At 36.2% G+C, this 19,399-nt stretch overlaps 1 long non-coding RNA gene across 6 annotated transcripts; it reads left to right on the plus strand.

Moving 5' to 3' along the window:
• Positions 1-3,821: 3,821 nt before the first annotated feature.
• Positions 3,822-19,347, plus strand: LOC125262462. 6 transcript variants are annotated; one of them, XR_007183567.1, is made up of 5 exons: positions 4,207-4,526; positions 13,000-13,222; positions 18,304-18,352; positions 18,429-18,575; positions 18,672-19,347. It is a non-coding gene; the product is annotated as an uncharacterized LOC125262462 (long non-coding RNA). The 6 variants fall into 6 exon arrangements; XR_007183568.1 differs by having other exon boundaries at positions 18,432-18,575; XR_007183570.1 differs by lacking the exons at positions 4,207-4,526; positions 13,000-13,222 and adding an exon at positions 3,822-3,882 and having other exon boundaries at positions 18,672-19,346.
• Positions 19,348-19,399: the final 52 nt, after the last annotated feature.

Raw genomic sequence — 19,399 nt, forward strand, 5'->3', positions numbered from 1 at the left:
GACACTTTCTGGAGACACCAGAGACTTATGTTAATTTTGTAAAAGAGGCATAATAAGTCCTCTTTAAGTGCATACTCTCACATCTCAAAGCAAGGGAAATAACATTTATTAAAGAAGCTTATATGTTGGGGAAAGCAGGGCTAGTTGGCATACTGTTTATTCTAGAAAATGTTTCTCATATTTACACACAAACCTTAAAATCTTAACTAGAAGTTGAATATTTCCACCTTATTGCACAAGAAAATTTGATACTGTACATTTTACTTTAACTTTTATAAGGCAATGTTGTCATAATGAGAACATGCTATTAAATGGCCAATTAGAGGGTTTTCTGTAAACATTTTAACAAAAAAACAAACAAAAAATGCAAAAAATGTCAGGAAACCACTTTTTAAGGAAAATTATTTTGCCGTCTAGTTCCAGTCTTCCTCTATTCAAAAGACCAGGATGGAATATATTAAAAAGCATTCAAACGAGACACAAGCAGTGAGATGTCACAGGTCTCTAGAGAAAAAAAATAATCAAAAACATTATAATTCCCCAATCTGCAGTTTTACAATCCTTTATTTATCTCTTAAGGAATCAAGTTTAAGCCTAATCCTGGAAGAGATTTAAAATAATACGCCTTTTAAAGCTCCTGCAGGTGTGTTTGCCAAAGCTTATGGGTACCAATCATTTTTACTCATTTTCATAATGCCACTCACCCAGTGATCAGACTTTTCATTTCTGTTCTCCGTTCACTGCATGAAAGTGAGCTGAAATGGATAAAAATGACACAATATAAAGGCTTCACTATTTTATATTATGAAAAAAATCAAATTTTAATCATTGCTATAAAAACTTAGCTGTTGTCTATAGTCATTTGCTGCTGCTTAGACACTAAAAAATAAACCAGCAAGCAAACAATTAAAAAATGTTAACCGAAAAACACCATTGATTTAATTTGTGCACTTTATCTTGTAAGTGCACTTAATTAACATCAAACTAACTGAAAATTAACTTTTAAATCATTTGTGAAGACTAATTACTCTCATGAGTCCCACAGAAACACACCATAAGTGTTTTTACAACCTGTGTGGGCCAAACCATGTTATTTTAATCATAGTGATATTACTATCGTTTTTTATAAATACTTTGAATTAGTTTTTATTTTTAGATTTTCTCAGCAATGAAAATGTTTCTTTATGGTTTTAGTTTTAGTTATCTATAAACAAACAATTGTTTCTAGTGGCCCTTCTATCAGGTTTCACAGCAGGCTCTCATCAAACTGGTCTTGCTCTGTTTTCATGCTAGCAGGTTCCTGTACAGGAGCATCGGTAATGATGCAGCCACATTTGAGCCGCTTGTCTCCAGCGTACAGAACCTGTCGACCCCCAACCCAGACATATAGCCATTTCTAAGACCCCCCTCTCCAATGTTGGAACCCAAGCTGTGTCCACAAGCCAATTTGGGCTGGTTAATGTCAGCATTCGAGGTGTCCCACGGTTCTTGAACCGAATCAGCAGTGAGATATAGTGGGCTGAAGCTGCTCACATCCATCAATTCTCCCCTCGCTGCCGATTGCGAAATTATCCTTCACTTTATCCTTCAGTACAATCTCATGCTACTCATTGTCTTCGCCCAAACTTTGTCATCATTAGACCACTTAATGCACCTATAACTTATAATGACATCAGCTGCACGTTATTCATTTTAGCTGTGCCATATGCTTCACATTACTAATACGGTTCTACTCCAGACATTCATAACAAAAAATGGCAGAATTATTGTATGCCATAAATGGATGGGTATTTGAAAGGTTTTTGAGGGGTTTCAGGATAGAAAAACAGGAAAGCATGAAATATTGTACTGAATGATCACTATTTGTTTACCTGTGAGAAAATATAACGAGAATGAACTTATCACTTCATCCATCCAGCCAAATATGGCCTACTAAACCTACTGCTACATGGCAACAAATGCCTTCTTGCACAATGAAATTAATTTCTAGTTTCTATTATTTTTACATATATTATCCTAAAAATAAAACTCTTTTAAACTAAAATTGATTACAAATATGGAGACGATGAAACTTTAAATGGGTTGGTTCATCCAAAAATGAAAATCATCCCATGATTTATTCACCCTCAACCCATCCTAGGTGTATATAACTCTTTCACACGAACACAATCGGAGATATATTTAAAAATATCCTTAGTTCTCCAAGGTTTATAATGGTTGTAAGGGGGGCCGCATTTTGAAGCCAAAAATAATGCACCCATCCATAAAAAAAGTAATCCATACGACTCCAGGGGGTTAATAAAGGTCTTCTGAAGTGAAGCGATGCATTTTTGTAAGAAAAATATCCATATTTGAATCTTCATAAAGTAAAATAATGAGCTTCCGGCAGACGTCCGGAAATCGATATGTGGCGAAAAAGTATCCTTTGACCTGACGCACAATGTAATGGCGAATGCGGAGGTGCAGAGGATAGGGCAAAAGAAATCTCCGGTCACAGATTATAAGTTTAAAATGATAATTTTTAAAGAGAAATGTCGGAGGATTTCTATATAATAGAAGAGGAGCTTAAATTTGTTGCACAGCCCTATTTGTTTGAACCGCAAGAGGCGTCTAAGCTTGCGAAACTTTGCCACAAGTCGACTTGCGCATTCTGCGTATGGTCGTCTGCCGGAAGCTATTTGAATTTATAAAGTTTTAAATATTGATATTTTTCTTACAAAAACGCATAGCTTTGCTTCTGAAGGCCTTTATTAACCCCCTGGAGTCGTAGTCATATACACCTACACTGTAAAAAATGACCGTGATTTTAACAGTAAAAGACTGTAAAAATGCTGCGGTGAAAAACTGTTAATTGGTTTACAGAAAGTTTCCGTACTATATACGGTGAATAACTGTAATAGATCTAACGGTACATTTAATGTAATTTTACGGTAAAATACCGTTAAATTCACAGTTTTTGAAAGTGAAAAATAACAATTCATTGTAAAATTTACAGTGAAAAAACGTAAATTGACATTCCCACAATTCCCTGCGTGACACTTCACATTTGATATAATTTTTGTTTTTTCTTCTTAGTTTTTCTCATTTTTTTCTAATCAGTTATGTACATTAGGGTTTTATGTTACATCTAATGTTGTTAAATTAATGTTTATTGCATTTTTAAAATTTCATGCATGTTACCATGATGGTGTTTAGTGTGTGTGTGAATGACACTGTGTGCTCCTTCTATATATTAGTATTGTCCTCCTCAGCTTGTGGAAAAGCTGCTTGTGATGAACTTTGATTCATCATGTGACTCTTATCACCACTGAGTTTGGTGACTGTCAGTGTATTATAAAGATACAAAACAGATATTAGTACTTCATTAGGTTGGTAAATTAACATTATATCAGTTAATGAAATATGTTATTTTACCGTAAATTTTACTGGGATTTTTTTTACAGTGTACTGAAATCCAATGTTAAATATACATATTTAAAATGTAAAATTCACATGTAACTCCGTAAGTATGTTTACGGTTTGATGTCATTTTTACAGTATTGTTCTGGTAACCACAGCTGCCGGTATTTTTCCGTAGAAACAACGGGATTTTTTTTACAGTGTAGGATGGCTTGGGGGTAAGTAAATCATGGGATAATTTTCATTTTTGGATGAACTATCCCTTTAAGAAACATATTTTCATTATATTTGATGGACAGTCTAAATAGCCAATGAGGAGTGGGGGTTGTCAAGTGCTGACCAATCAGGCGCGAGTACAAAAAAACTTCCTTCTCTTTATAACTATTATCCAAAAGCGGTGAAATTGTTACTCGGATTACATTCTTGCCAAAACGGCCACATTTCATCTTGAAAATATCACCAATCCAAACTATGAAATGTCAGGTAAATATGTTTTTCATAACCACAAAGCTTTTCCAATTCTTTTGCAAGCGTTTCTCCAGTCATCCGAGAGACTTGGATAAAGTGCATGATGTGTATGTACGCAGGGAGACCCTTTGTTGAACCCATTTCTGACTGCATAAAACTTGTAATGGTTGTTGGAATTGCCTCCTTGAATGTGTGAATTGGGGTGAAACTCTCGGGGTTAAAATGGCTTTGTAAGGAGCTGACAAACGATCCAAATCTGGCTGTGAATTTATAAACTGCTGAAAACCCGCGCAATTACATTTCCATGGCAACGCGGCAGGTCACATGACCGTACTTCGGCCGAAAAGTCGTCGTACACTGAGTCATTTTGTTTTGTGTTATCGTCGGCGATTTATGCTTTTAATTTATTTATTGGTTGTCAATGATATATGGTTTTATATCGTACTATTAAGTAGGTGCAGCGCTAGAGAGTGCTTCAATAAGGCCAGAATGGGATTTTTTGGCTTGTTTTATCGTCTGCCAGTTGATACTATTACTTAGTAAAGTACTACTCTCCTTAACAAGAAGCATGAATTGAGGAGCCATTCATGTCTGAAGCACAAACACTTCAGGACAAGTTGCATGCAGAAGTTACCTTCAGAAACAAATTCTCGCCTGAGGTAATACAAGCATTTGCATATCCAGACCAGTAGACCTATGGCGGCATTTTAATGCCATTAATGACCAAGCGCACAATTGATGCTTGCGCGCGCAGTAAATCACTTCCGCGAGAGGATAACAGATCTGCACGCGAGGAAACGGGAGCCCGCAAGCTCATTTTAAACCCGCAAGCTCATTTTAAACCCGCGCGCGCGCATGACATCTCCTCTGCGCGCAGATCAAGCCCTCGCGTGCTCGGACAAGATTCGCAGCACGCGCGTCATCATTCCCCACACTCGCGCTCAATCTTCTATTTCGCTCGCGCGAACACTTTTGATTTTTGTCAGTCGTGGGGCGGGACTTTACTTATTTCAGTGTAAGCTCAAATGTCATTGGTCAATTCAGTTTTCCAGAAGTCTGTTTTGATTGGACGCCTGTTGTAAAATGATTAGACATGGCTTGGACCAGATGAAAAAAATACTGTAGTAATTTATAGTAAATACTATAGTGTTTTTGAACCATAGTATAGTATAGTACTTTTATTTGCTGTGGTAATTCTATAGTTGTTGAGGGTAATATAAACAAATTACCCAAATACTATAGTTTTCTACAACTATAGGGTATATTACTACAATATACACTAGAGTTTACTGTAGTAAAAACTAAAGTAGCCTATACAGTATTTATTACAGTTTATCAGTTCATCATAGTTAATACACTGTATACTGAAGCATTCATTAACAAAGTGTTGTAAATAGTATAATGTATACAGTATACTACACTTTAGTATGGTCCAAAACACTATAGTATTTACTAGTATTATGCAAGTGAGTTAAACTTTATTTATTGACTGATTGATTGCATTATTATTATTATATGTCCTTATTAGATACTATATTAACTTGATTTATTATTTTTATGGAGCTGTAGCTGCTGGGGAAAAATGAGAACACATAGTAGTTCACTGCTACATTATCATTATACTTCCACTAAACAGTATCTGTTTACCCATGATAGTATACAAAAACAACAACAAAAAAACGAAATATGTCTTAGATATAAAGATTTCTAAATTGGGTTTCGGGGGGTATGATCATTCATACTGTGTACTGTATCTTAACTTTAACTGCAACCTTTCAACAGAGTGAAATGCTGAAACCATTTTATACTGTATTTAATGGAAAATATATTAACCTGATAATATATTAAACTGACAAAGAATGATAACAAAAAGCTTACACAACAACTCTTGCTGATATGAACAAGTGATGTATCTTTCATCCAAAGCCACATGAAGCAATTCTGGATTTAGAATCATAGTTACAACTATTTAATTGACACTTTTGACATTTCTGTAGTTCTCAGAACTGATATAATTTTGGCTGGGTAAACAGGCCTACTGTTTAGTGGAAGTATAGTGGTAATGTAGCTGTGAACTACAGCAAATATAATATGTGTTCTCTTATTTCCCCAGCAGCTACAGCTCCATAAAAATAATAATAAATCAAGTTAATGTATATGGTAGGCCATATTATAATAATAATGCAATCAATCAGTTAATAAATAAAGTTTAACTCACTTGCATTGGTCCATTGAAGAAGCCATGTCTAATCGTTTTAAACAGACGTCCAATCAAAACAGACTTCTGGAAAAACTGAATTGACCAATGACATTTGAGCTTACACTGATAAGTAAAGTCCCGCCCCACGACTGACAAAAATCAAAAGTGTTCGCGCGAGCGAAATAGAAGATGTGTGGGGAATGATGACGCGCGTGCTGCGAATCTTGTCCGAGCACGCGAGGGCTTGATCTGCGCGCAGAGGAGATGTCATGCGCGCGCGCGGGTTTAAAATGAGCTTGCGGGCTCCCGTTTCCTCGCGTGCAGATCTGTTATCCTCTCGCGGAAGTGATTTACTGCGCGCGCAAGCATCAATTGTGCGCTCGGTCATTAATGGCATTAAAATGCCGCCATATAGACCATGTCATTAATGCTTCTTAAAAAGTACTGTATCACAGCAAAGAAATCTTGTACTACCCCTAACTGCATGGTAGGGCTTCTAAAATGATTTCTCAGGAGGAGCTTGTAGTCTTAGACAGTTTTGAATTCACTCTTCAATTTTAAGAGGGACTCACGGACTGAGCAGTAATTGACCACAGATCTCTGACGTTCCTGTGAAAATGAGCCAAAAAGCCCTTGATTCAGATCTGAGAATATCAGAGCAGAACAAGTCTCGATGGATGTGGGAAACATCAAAACGTACGTTCGGTCGTGTGTTCTGATTTATCTTTTCTGAAGCATTGCCTCTTGATTTTTTTTTTTTCTTATCAAAACTTGTGATATTTTTACATAAAGTTCCCTTTTATACTCAAAAATAGATTTTCGTACTATATATATATATATATATATATATATATATATATATATATATATATATGCAAAGGATAAACTTGGGATAAGCTTGTTTATTGCATGTTCAGCCCAAAAGTACTTCTATGAAACCTGAACACTATTGCACCAGATGAAAAAAAAAATGCAATAACTACGGAGAAAATATTTTCGTGGAAAGCTGAGCTTTTGAATGCATTTCTTTGAGTTGAAATGCCTACATTTTAGTGTGACTTAAAGGTGCTCTAAGTGATGTCACACGTTTTTAGGCCAAAACATTTTTTGTCACATACAGCAAACATCTCCTCACTATCTGCTGGCTGCCTGTACCTTGAACACACTTGTAAAAAAACGTGGTCTCTGTAGTAGCCACAAGTTGCACAAGATTTTAAATGCGCATTCATGACTGTTTCAGGAAGCACAGAGGGGAGGGGGAGGAGAAGGAGGAGGGAGGGTCTAGCTAGCCTCTGTTTTATTTGACAACACTTCGAACGTCAACAGGAAGTTACTCCACCCAGGATCGTTTAGAGCACCTTTAAGACTTTTTGTGGCCAGTGTATAATATACATTCAAACTCTTTAAGTTGATATCTGTTTATTTCCAGAACAGCAAAAGATCTTATTGACACACCAGAACCTGAGAAGGTGATATGAGAAAAGAATCCTTCTGTGTTTTTTAGGCTTAGAGAAAACGGTGTGCATGAGGAGCTCCGTTTTGCATTTGCATCATATTCGCTATGAGGAAGATTGAATTTGTGGAACCCAGTTATTAAAAACTGGTGAAGGAAACGCAATATGACTTTTTATTTTGCATTGTTCATTTTCAATTATTCAAGAACCCCAGCAACTCATTACCTGACAAAGAGAAATAGATTTATAGTGTTCATTTGGAATCACATATCCTCCTTCCTCTTGCACAAAAATACAAGAATTAGAATCTTTTTTTTCCCCAATGCATATTACACTTTTTTTGATTCAGCTGCGTTTGAGAAAGAAAGTATACATCTGAAATGCAAGCATTCTTTGTCATTGCATGAAATGCACAACTAAGTGAAATTCTAGCAGGTTAAGTACATTTAATAGAGCAGAAAGAAAAGTGGGCCAATGGGAGAGATAAAGCATCATATATGCAGGGCTGCTGTCACTTGGCATGTTCCCGTCACTGTTTCAGTAATGCACTCTTTTCCAGAGATGCCACATTTGGTTTTTAAATGCACCATGGGAAATGCCTAGATGGCTGCAGAGGGCGTTTGCAGTACTGCTGACGATAGCATGAAAAGAAACTTCACTAAAGGTTTGATATTAAAGAATAAAAAGTGAGCTGTGTAGGGAAGCTCTTCTCTTTCCTATTCCTGTTTCTCCATTGTGTAACCATTTGTCATTATTTGGATCTGGACTTTCCAATTGAGAAATGCCATTAGGTCAAATGTATAGCTATAATTCCTTTATTGATTTCTGACTAATATGTTTGAGTTTTTATTCTCTATCGCAGTGATGGATGCTTGTAGTTTGTGGGTCACCAATTCTTAAAGCTGAAGTGTGTAATTTTTGTCTCCAAACAGAATTGCAATACCAGTCTGTCATTGGTTTGACAAAAAGATAAGTCCCATCCCAAACCGATCAAAGTTTTGAAAGCGGCAGAGTTATAAACTGCTTCCGAAATCACATACTTTCTTGAGTAGGTACTTATTTTGAATAAGTAGTTACTATGCAACCGCTAAAATAGTATGTTCTAAATAGTATTAAAGGGATAGTTCACCCAAAAATGAAAATTGTCATCATTTGCTCACCCTCAAGTTTATCCAAACCTGTGTACATTTCTTTGTTCTGCTGTACACAAAGGAAGATATTTGGAAGAATGTTTGTAACCAAGCAGATCTCGCCCCCCATTGACTACCATACTGTTTTTTGCCTACTATATAGTAGGGAAGTATGTGATTTCGGATGCAGCCATAAGGCCCGTTCACACCAAGAACGATAACTATAAAGATGACGATAAAGATATAGTTCTAAAAATGGTTCTAAATATAAAAGAATAGTACTGTCCACACCACAGCTATAACGATATAGAGAAACGATATAGTTGGGATCACTTTCAGAACAATTTTTTTTTCAAACACTGACAGCCAATCAGAATCCATTCATTTAACGGCTCACGCATTTAAAATGACAGACGACATTGCGAAGAAGTTAACTGAAGAGGTCCAGAAAAAGCCACCATTGTTTGACAAGTCAAACCCCACTTTCAAGGATACTTTAATGAAAATGGATATTTGGAAAACAATCGGTCATATCCTCGGAATAAATGGTGAGAAGTATTAACAATGAGATCATTATACTAGGCTAGCAAAGAGTGTATCATAAAATGACCTCAGGTATCCAGTGCTAGTTTCAACAACATTGTCTTGCTTCCTTTGAAGTTCTTTTGAAATTGCTGTGACTAGGCATTGTTTTTATACCACTATATTGACTTTGTCAGCTAATTCACTGTTAGATTAGATCGATTACACTAGCTATTCACTCGAAACATAGCATGCTGCGGACATCTGCTGGTTAAAGCCGTGTAAATGCAACAAGAACAGCAAAAACATGTTGTACACGCTTTGAAACCGCAGTGCAAGTGTTTAGAATAAACAGACTGTTATCATTCATTGGTGTGGATGCAATTATAGTTATTGTTAGCCATCATTCTTGGTGTGAACGGGCCTATATTGTTTCACTTTTTGGAGAAATGAACCTATAAATAACTTGCATATATTTGACTCTGCGTATTAAACTGGGACAGAACAGCCTGTTTTAGCAGCCTGAAAATTACACACTTCAGCTTTATGGGTTTATACATTTACCCAAAACGGTAAGCATGCAGGAAAAACTGTCTTCGGGGCTTTTCTCCTTAAGGCAACCCTTAAAAGTAGCACAGAGGTCTTTAGTCTGAATGCATAATTCAGTTTTCTCACTGCAGGCTGTGCTGCCATTAAAAACCTGTAGTTGCCTGCAACATCGCCCTCCAGTGGATGCCCCTCTGAGAAATCATGTTTAAATGGGTGTGTGTATGGGGAGTGTTTCATGTTTTGTTCATTGGACCTTTAAATGAGTTACATGACTTTTCTTTCCAGATAAATAACGGTTATGCATGCACTCATGCTAAATCTAAAGTTGAATGTCATTTGGAGCAGGCATTATGATTTAACTGAAAATCATTATTTACAAATGAAACTGAAGCAGGCATTTTATTATAGTTACAAAAAGCTGCATTAAACTATCCTTGTATGTAATCGCATAAATGGATCATTATGTCGTATTTTGGCCTGTCTAGTTGCTTCTGAGCAGTTAAACCAAGTGTGTTAGATGTGTAGTGTAATTATAGCCCATGCACATTTATGACTTTTGGTTAAAAGAAATAGTTTGGTCTCATTTTAATCCTAGTCATTGTCTAGACTATAATGTCTATATGTTGTTTATATCTAGTTACTGTGTATATTAAAGTAAAAATAATCCTATTTTATGCATGCACACGCAGTGCAATAAGTTTTTGCTGGTGTTGTGTTAACGAGTCTCATTAGCAGTCCTGTTCCTCTGCTTTGATTTTGTGCTAAAATAATTTGACCAGATGACAAGATAAATATATCTCGATGACATTAGTGGTTTGCTAAAGTGGGTGTTAATAATTAATTTTTTCCTTCGTTTAAACATCTTGTAACGCTCTTGTTACCATCGTAGGTTGTAGGGAGACTGATACTGTACAGACTGGCTTAGACCAGCATGGATTCCCTCAGTGGTTTATACTAGTTAGTGCTGGTCTGGTGTAGTTTACAAGACAAACTTGGCTGGTGAAGCTGGTCAACTAGAAGCATCTTTACACAGCTGAGTTAAGGCTGCTCTGTGCCTGCTCAAAATTCTGTGTAAAGACACAATAACAGCCAGACGAATTGTGCCTGCTCTGACCCACCTCAGCCCCTAGTATAACAATATGCAGTTAAAATTGTTGTGTAAATACATTTATGCCACTTCTGAGCAACATTACAGTCTGTGTAAAGACACTAATTGCCACTTCAGAAGCGCTTATGTGCCACCTTTGTAGTGTAAATTTGGCATAGCATGTTCTTTATTAATGGAAGTTTCACTTCAGCTGTTGTCTCTTGATATTGTGCTTGTTGGTCCATGTACATTTGTTGTATGATCTGAACATTCGATTATAAATTATTGCAAATTCAGGCTGACATAGATTAGGTTTTGTCGAATTACACTAATGATTTGTGATGGCCTTGGGAGCGTAAATTCAAATTGGTTGAACATTATAATCTAATAAACAATGTTTTGCACCCCACCCCATGCCATAATTTTTCAGCAAAATGTGGATATTCGTAGCTTTCATTTATAGCCATAGAATTTCCAGTTATTATTCATATGCATATCATATGCACCATGAATACACAATTTTAATAATGACGATGATTATTATTGTTTGTATTATTGGGTTTTTTTTTATTCTTCACATTGTTTTAATGGAAAAATATAATATGCATAGTTCAATGACGTTACGGGTCATTTTTTTGTCCAAAGGCCTTATTAATAATAAAAAACAATATGTCATCCAAAGTATGTAAGGTAGAACAACTAGATCTCTTTTATTGAATCCAAAAGGTTTTAATTATATTTTGCACTTTTAAAAGTCCTTATATTTAAAAGGTATTTTAAAGATTTTGAAGTGTCAAAAGGTCATTTGGTTTTAAAAAGTAATAAATGTATATATATATTTTTTTTATTCTGGCATGATTTTATAACATCATATATCAACATAGTGCAAAATGGTATTAAAATTATGTGTAGAAGTCGTTGCTTTGTTATGAGAAAGAATGTCCGGAAAAATGAATTTAATTGATGTCATTCAGAGTAACCAATATTTGTTCGAAAGGGCTGCGCACCATCGGCGACATCAAACTTGGAGAGCGTTTGGAGAGCAAGTCATGCTTTTGAATCGTCTTGCGGTACTTTGATGTCACCATGTGCGCACGCCGAGCATCTCAAACAAGCCCAATATAAAGGGACCATTTTGGATCAAGTCATGCCGTCAATACCATGTGACAGGATGTGACATCATTCAGACTCCTGCAAAGGACCACATGGTCATGAAGCAAAGTAACTAACTCTCTTTTAACTATTCTGAAAAATTTATGTTTTCACTTGCTCATACACATGTCCCGAAACATCAGGTCATTAACCGCTAAAACAATGTTGTAAATGGAATTGGAATATTTTAAAAAACATGTACTAAATATAAAATGTTTGATTGTGTAAAAAGTGTAATTCGGTAAAACCAAAATTTTGGTTAAACCGAATGACTTTTTGGTGACAAATTTTGTCCATCTTGTAAAAAATGACAAAAGCAGTGTTAATTGATTATAAAAACCACATAATCTCATTGTTAACACTTAATTAAATTTCAAAATGAATTATATCTTCATTATTATACACTTACACATTTACACTTTTAAAAACTATATTCGTCAATGACCTATATATATATATATATATATATATATATATATATATATATATATATATATATTAATTACATATTTTTTGACACTTGTTGCTGCAGATTTTTTTTGATGCAGTCAGTAAAATCTTTATTGTTGATATGTGATTGATCATTCATTGAAATGTATATTCATTCATTTTTTATTTTATCATGAACTGTGATATGTCAGTGTAATATTGATCTTAGAGATTGATGGGCTTCATTTACAGGCGACTCACAAAATCATTAATATTTTATGCATTTAGTGTTTTACTCTAGAATAGTGAACTGTATCTGTGAAAATCATGCTTGAATTCTAATGCTGAATAGCAATATTAACGCTGACATAGCTGGATATGAAATAATCGCTCGGCATCAGTGTTCAGGGCTTTAAAAGGACAGCAATGGGAAAGAGAGCACCGGAGGAGTGATTGCAGATGAAGGTCTCGCAAAGAAAATGAAAAGTGTAGCACTGTTACGCATACAGAGGATGAAAGGCACACTCAGATGAAGGTCTGTGTGTGTTCGACCCATCGAGCTGTTGACCACATTGATTTTCTTTTTTCCCCTCTGATTTTGCCACTTAGAGCAGAGAGAGGCCTGGATTCGTCCCTGGCTCTCGAAGCCTTTCACTGGAGCAAATCCTCCTCAGGATGTACAAGTGATTATGGGTAATTACGTGTGGAGAATGGACACTCAAGGAGAGCCGAGTGTTTAGAGCCTGTCAGTCAAAATGCATCACAGGAAACAGAGAAGAAACGAAAACAAGGGCTTTCATGAAGCTACATACATTCACACTGTTGTGAAGAGGTGATCATTTGTTATTTCCTCTTTGAGTTAAACAGATTTAGACACTGAAGACTAACACTTAACATAGAGGCCTCAAATGCTTTTTACAATAAAAACACAACCCAGAAATGCCATTTGCAACCCATTTTACTTCTCTAATGTAACATGTAGGTTGAAATTTGATCCCATTAGGAATTGATGTAATGCGTGCGTGTTTCAGAAATAATTTCAGCTTAACTGCCTGAGTGATATTGATATTATTTAGCAATAAACTGCCTGCCTTCGACAAAAGTAGGTTTTAGCCAAATCCCAGAACAGGAACCGTGCTGAACAGAACACAGACTAATTCCGTTAAAAATAAAAAAAGCTTCAGTAATCTCTCATGTGATACAGGGCCTCAGGGCCTTCTCCAAAATCTTTTATGGAGAAGTTGCATATTTTGTATCCTAAAGGCTTTGACCTTGGCTACTACTTTGCAGGTCTAATGCCAGACAACATATTGCATACTTTTTGTACTGTTTAACAGAACAGTTGGTAGTACATTAACTTCTCATTCCTTTTTTTTTTTCTTCATGAAAAATGTTCTCTGCTGAGCAAACGCATAATTGGATTTCAGGCCAATCTGGATTGGAAAAATCCTTCTAAAACATGAATAATTTCATTATCAGCCAAGGCATGAAGTTATTATAGATCGGCCTGCAAATCGCTGCACATCATTTGAAAGTCATGCACACTTCTAATTTGAAATGTAATTCTTCATGTTGACCTCGGTGACATACTTTCTTATGAAGTCATTTGTATCACGATAATGATCTCAAATATTAATAATGTAGCTATTTTCCTGCTTTAACGGATTGTTGTACTACATGATGTGAATGTGATACTAAGGATGGATCAGGATGGTCCAATCAAAAATACTATATATATATATAAAAATTCTAAAAAAAAAAAATCAACTCTGCAAAGCTTAGTTTAGTTAAGCTTGCTTAGGGTCATGTCTGCCAGACATCAATCAGATGCATTTCCCACAAGTCCCACTGACATGCCTTGAAACGCAAAGCATTATTCAGTGTGTTTATAATGTCCACTGAAACAGGAAGACAAGGCGGGACATATCGAACAGCTCCTTCCCTTTTTAAAATGGTGTTTAGATTATATCACATCTCGGCCAGAGCCATTGAGCTTGGTAAAGCCTCAGTTTCCTTCTAATCTCTAGCCAACCGATCTTTCAGCCAACCAAGTCAGAACTGAAATTTTAAAAATGTGAGGTTTCGCGTGCTGTTGATTGGATTCGTAAACACCTCTGATTTGCCTTTGTGTTCACATGCTCATCAGATATGTCTGTGATTGGCTACAATGATCAACACTTCAAAAACATAATGTAAATAGAAGTCAATGGCGCTCTTCACCGAGCGCTTGCACAGATACACACGGTAGCGTTTGAATGCAGGTATCTACGAGTGGCCCGGTCTGCTGATAGACGCCTGCTTTCAAACGCTCCCGCTTTTAAAACACTTTCAAACACTACCATGTGTTGATCATTGTAGCCAATCACAGACATATCTGTTGAGCACGTGAGCACAATGGCCAATCAGAGGTGTTTACGAATTTGCTCAACAGCGCTCAAAGCCTCACGTTTTTTAAATTTCAGCACCGACTTGGTACCAAAGTTGGTACGGTCTTTTGACAACAGTCTAGACTGGAGCAGACTGTGTGCGTGCTGCAGCAGTTTGCGCGACATTAACGTGAAACCAGACTTAATTCGCCCCAATGGAAAGCATGTTTACACTGTCTGAATTTTTTATCACCTATATAGTGCACTATGGGCCATTCACCATGTACAAAATAGTAAATGTGTGAACAAGTGACTGATTTTAGCCGCAGATTCAGCGTCTTTTTATAGTGTAGGGGGCGGGACGCTTTAGATTCTAGAGAGCATTTGATTGGAGAAACTGAAGTGCAGCGTGATATCATCAAAATTATCCATATTGGCGGAAGTGAGAAAAAGTTTTTAATGCTTATATCTTCTAAATGCAAATTTTGTCATTGTTTTTGGAGCACACTAGCTTATAGATAACAGCGAGACTAACATATAAAAGCTAAAAAACTTAAATTTTGATTTCATGGGACTTTAAGGGATGTTCACATAAGAACAGTTCTTGCATTTAAAAACAGCTGGATGCATCCCTTTATGAATGCGATAATGCAATTAAATATTATGTATAAATAATTATTTTGCATTTTTAGTACGTTTTTTTCTGCCTAGGAATAATGTTTTCAATGTGAAATATTCAGTTCAGATTTGTTTATAAAGCTCTTTTCCCATAGCATTAAAAAAAATTGTAAATTCAATCTATAAATGTATATATTCTCTGAGAAGCTGTTCAGATATACAACATTTTTTTTTTTTTGTCTTAGATGTGTTTGTTTGATGCATCTTGCATTATTGCATTCATAAAGGGCTCCACTCAGCTGTTTTTGAATGCAAGAGCACGTCTATGAGAACATCCCTTAAGAAATGTGTCTGATCGATGTCTGGCGGACACGACCCTAAACAAGCTTAATTAAACTGAGCATCACAGTTGATTTGAAAAGCGTGTAGTTGTGCACATCTCTAAGTGTGACATCATCGCCCCATCTTGCCACGCTCTCGCGTTCGGTTTGATTGATGAGTGGCATTTGAGAAATTGCTCTGAGACTAATGTCGCATGTCGTTTGCACGGTGCAAATATTTCTGCACGGTCTCCCGTGGCAGTGTGTTTTAATTAGCTTTGGAATCATACAAGACAAGCAACATGACGTTGGTGAATTTGTGCTCATAATGCTCAGTAAGCCCGAGCATTGTGTTTGCTGACCGAGGCTCTGTGTGTTCATTGAGCGAGTATGTCGCTTCGGTATCCTCAGGGTTGCTGGTGAGGCTTGTACTTAATTGCAAATTTGCAGTCTGAAGAAATCCAACTGCCAAGTGGCAAATGACTATTGAATACACTCCAACGACGCTGGTGTCGACTGTTTTTTTTTTTCCATCTGCAGGAGGAATAATGATGTGGGATTTCAATCCCCAATTGTTTTAAAAGAGCAATTAAGCATTGTGTATGCAATGTTCAGCACGAAATCCCTCAATATGGAAAATGTCGAGTGTTGTTTTGGAGCAAATCTGTATGCGTGTCAGTTTTTTCAATCCTCAAATCTGAGCTCTAGATTTGCCCTTTAATGCTTTGAAAATCTTCCCATTTATATCTTAAAGAACAATTAGCGCCTTCGTTTCACGCTCGACTGCGTGATAATACCCGTCTCAACCCGAGGCCTCTGTTGATCTTGTTTCCAATCATCTCGGGCCTTGTCTGTTAATTATGTCCAATTTTCATGGACAGTACAGCAATTATCAAGGACTCATGGCAAGAGTTAGCTCCCTGCTGCTATGCGCTTCATTGACATTATTTAATGTTTAAAATATACTCTGTGATAATACTACAGGGCTCCAGTCCAGACTAATATTTGAGAGCAGTGGCGAGAGCAGGTGCCAATTAATTCCACAGAAGATGGCGCTGTTTATTGTTTTTTTTTTTAAATCATAGAGGTAACCTAATCATATTACCATTGTTTAGCATTAATAAGCGCAGTTACTAATAGTATTACATGTTTATTAATTGGAAATTTGACAGTAAAGAGCTTGAATTGAGATGCAGATCAAATTAAATTATTAACAGTAACGTGCAAAAACACTTTTATAGGGAAAAATGTAAATATTCTACTCTCATCAAATGTAGTACAATACTGAACTGACCGACAGCTTCAGTGATACTAAAAGCAGTGCTCTTTACTTGCTTTGTGTAATTCAGTCACATTTTGAAGAAGTTTTTGTTTTTCATGAGACTTTTCCGACTTTTCCATATATTATGGAGTCAATAAGTGCTCCTCTGCTGCCATATAGTAGTATTTTCATGTCAAAGTTTTGTTTGCCTAGAAGTGTTAGTTTTCCTTTATATTTAACCTTTTAGTTTTACAAATCTTTACATTAAAAATAACATTAAAATTGACTAACATTTAGAGCTTTTAAAGGTGATAGAGAAGATTTTTTTCGTCGACTGAGAATCCAAAGACTGTTACTGAGTTTTTGAAATGAGCGCATGCGTAAGAACAGCCCCCCTCCTTCACTGCTCATTTCAAAGGAACGCCTCCCAAAACGCGTGCACGAGTAGATTGGAACACGAGTGTTTACCACCGGCATTCGCTGTGTCGTGTTTTTTGGATTCGTTATGTCGGACTCACCGCAGGTAACTCATGATCTGCACTTGTTATTCCTGTCTCCTGACAAAAACATTGCATGCGGCGCCTGTAGAGTGTGGAAAGTTACTGGAGCGCGCAGCCGCGCATGTCTCTCACACGGAACGTCATGGCAGTGATTGACAAGCCAGAGGGCCAATCGTTTACGCGATGATCGCGTAAACGATTGGCTGATGTTTTTAAGGCCCTACCTCACGCACAGATGATGTATATTAATATTATTACTTTCAATGCACCTAATAAATAGTCTTTTATCAGTTAGTAAAGACAGTTTCAAGTAATATTGCAAAAATGTATAAAACAAAACATCCTCTTTAGCACCTTTAAGTGCTTTTAAGCACTTTAAAAAGTCCTTGAAAAGTGCTTGAATTTCACTCTCAAATGTTTTCATGAACGCTGAAATTAATAATGTAAAAGCATTTGAGTATTTCTGCCACAATACCATAGTTTCAGTAAGCGTTTCTTGCCATTTCTCTGTAATTGTTTGCAATTTACTGGCAATTTATGAGTGAAAATCGTTACATTTTTCAGTGTATAATAGTTGTAAATAAAAGTACATTTTACAAGAAAATGCAATTTTTCTGCTCCAAAATGTCATGTTTAATTCAATGTGTTACTTGCCATTTCTTTGTAATTGTTTTTATTTTCTAGCAATTTCTGAGTGAAAATAGTTTCCACACCAATTTGTTTTTCAATGTAATATCTATCCGAGCAAATGCCACTAACATCAGCTGCTAAACATTTGTGAGGATCCGAATGCAGTTTTGCTTGCTTCATAAATTGCTACTGACAGAAATCATGATGGTCTCTTTCAGCGCTCTTAAAACCTCCTTGATGCCTGTGTGAGGAAGAAGAAAAGAAGTAGTAAGTGATTGATGAAATGAGATGTTTCCATTTCCAAAGCTTGCAGTAATCTTCAGCGAGTTTACCTGTTCTCCAGCAGAGCCTTGGGATCCTTGCTGCTTCAAGGCTTGTTTGTCTTCCCCCAGTCTGTGTGCTTGTCAGAAGTTGTGGCAGAACCATCACAGATGAGTGCGAGGGAGAAACCGTGGCCACGTCCTCCAGAGAAGAGCAAATATTTCTGTAGGTGCGTGAAGTGTCATTTAAATAGAAGAAGGTAAAGTGCAGGTGTTGAGTAAACCATACATGAGATTTATTGTTAGTGAGCGTGTGTTTTTGGCAGGTGGTTGCAGAAAATATTGGACTAGTGGAAAGAGGGCAAGATAAGGAAAGCACTGACAGGAGATCTATTCACTTTCTAGGCTCTAAAGGGTTGCAGGTAAACAGAGTGTCAATCATCAGGATTAGTTCACACAGAAATGCGCCGCTACTCTTTGTTGCACGCTTGGGGGGAACTTTGCAGCGATGTCATCCACTGTGTCTGTGCCAGATTTCAAAAGCTGCAATATCATGATTGGGAATGTAAACAATTTATTCACCCTGTAAATGTGTGCAAAAAAAAAAAAGAAGCACACTAAATATGCTTGTCTCATAATTACAGAATTAATTCAGCCAAAAACTAAAAATCTGTCATTGTTTATTCACCCTCACGTGATTTCAAAACCTTTTTTTTCATTTTTTCATTTAACAAATTTTTAAGACTGTTCATCTCTACAGTAAGTTAAGTTTCTTTTTGTCTTCCATAGAACTGCTGTTTATGGGTTTGGGATGTGATTAATCAGTGGTCAATCTAATTTAGCAATTCTTGTTTAATCAATTTCAGTTAGTGTAATTATAATCAACTAAAACCATTAAAAAAATGTTACCTGAAATAAAGTATTAAATCTTGAACGTTATTTTTTTCAGTTAGCTGACAAGTAAATGTCTCTTTGTTATTTAGTTTAACTTGATGTACTAAAATAATTAAAACTAAAACTGAAATAATTAAAAAATATATTGACATTAAAAAAT

Source organism: Megalobrama amblycephala, linkage group LG2 (genome assembly GCF_018812025.1).
Source record: "Megalobrama amblycephala isolate DHTTF-2021 linkage group LG2, ASM1881202v1, whole genome shotgun sequence".
NCBI lineage: Eukaryota > Metazoa > Chordata > Actinopteri > Cypriniformes > Xenocyprididae > Megalobrama > Megalobrama amblycephala.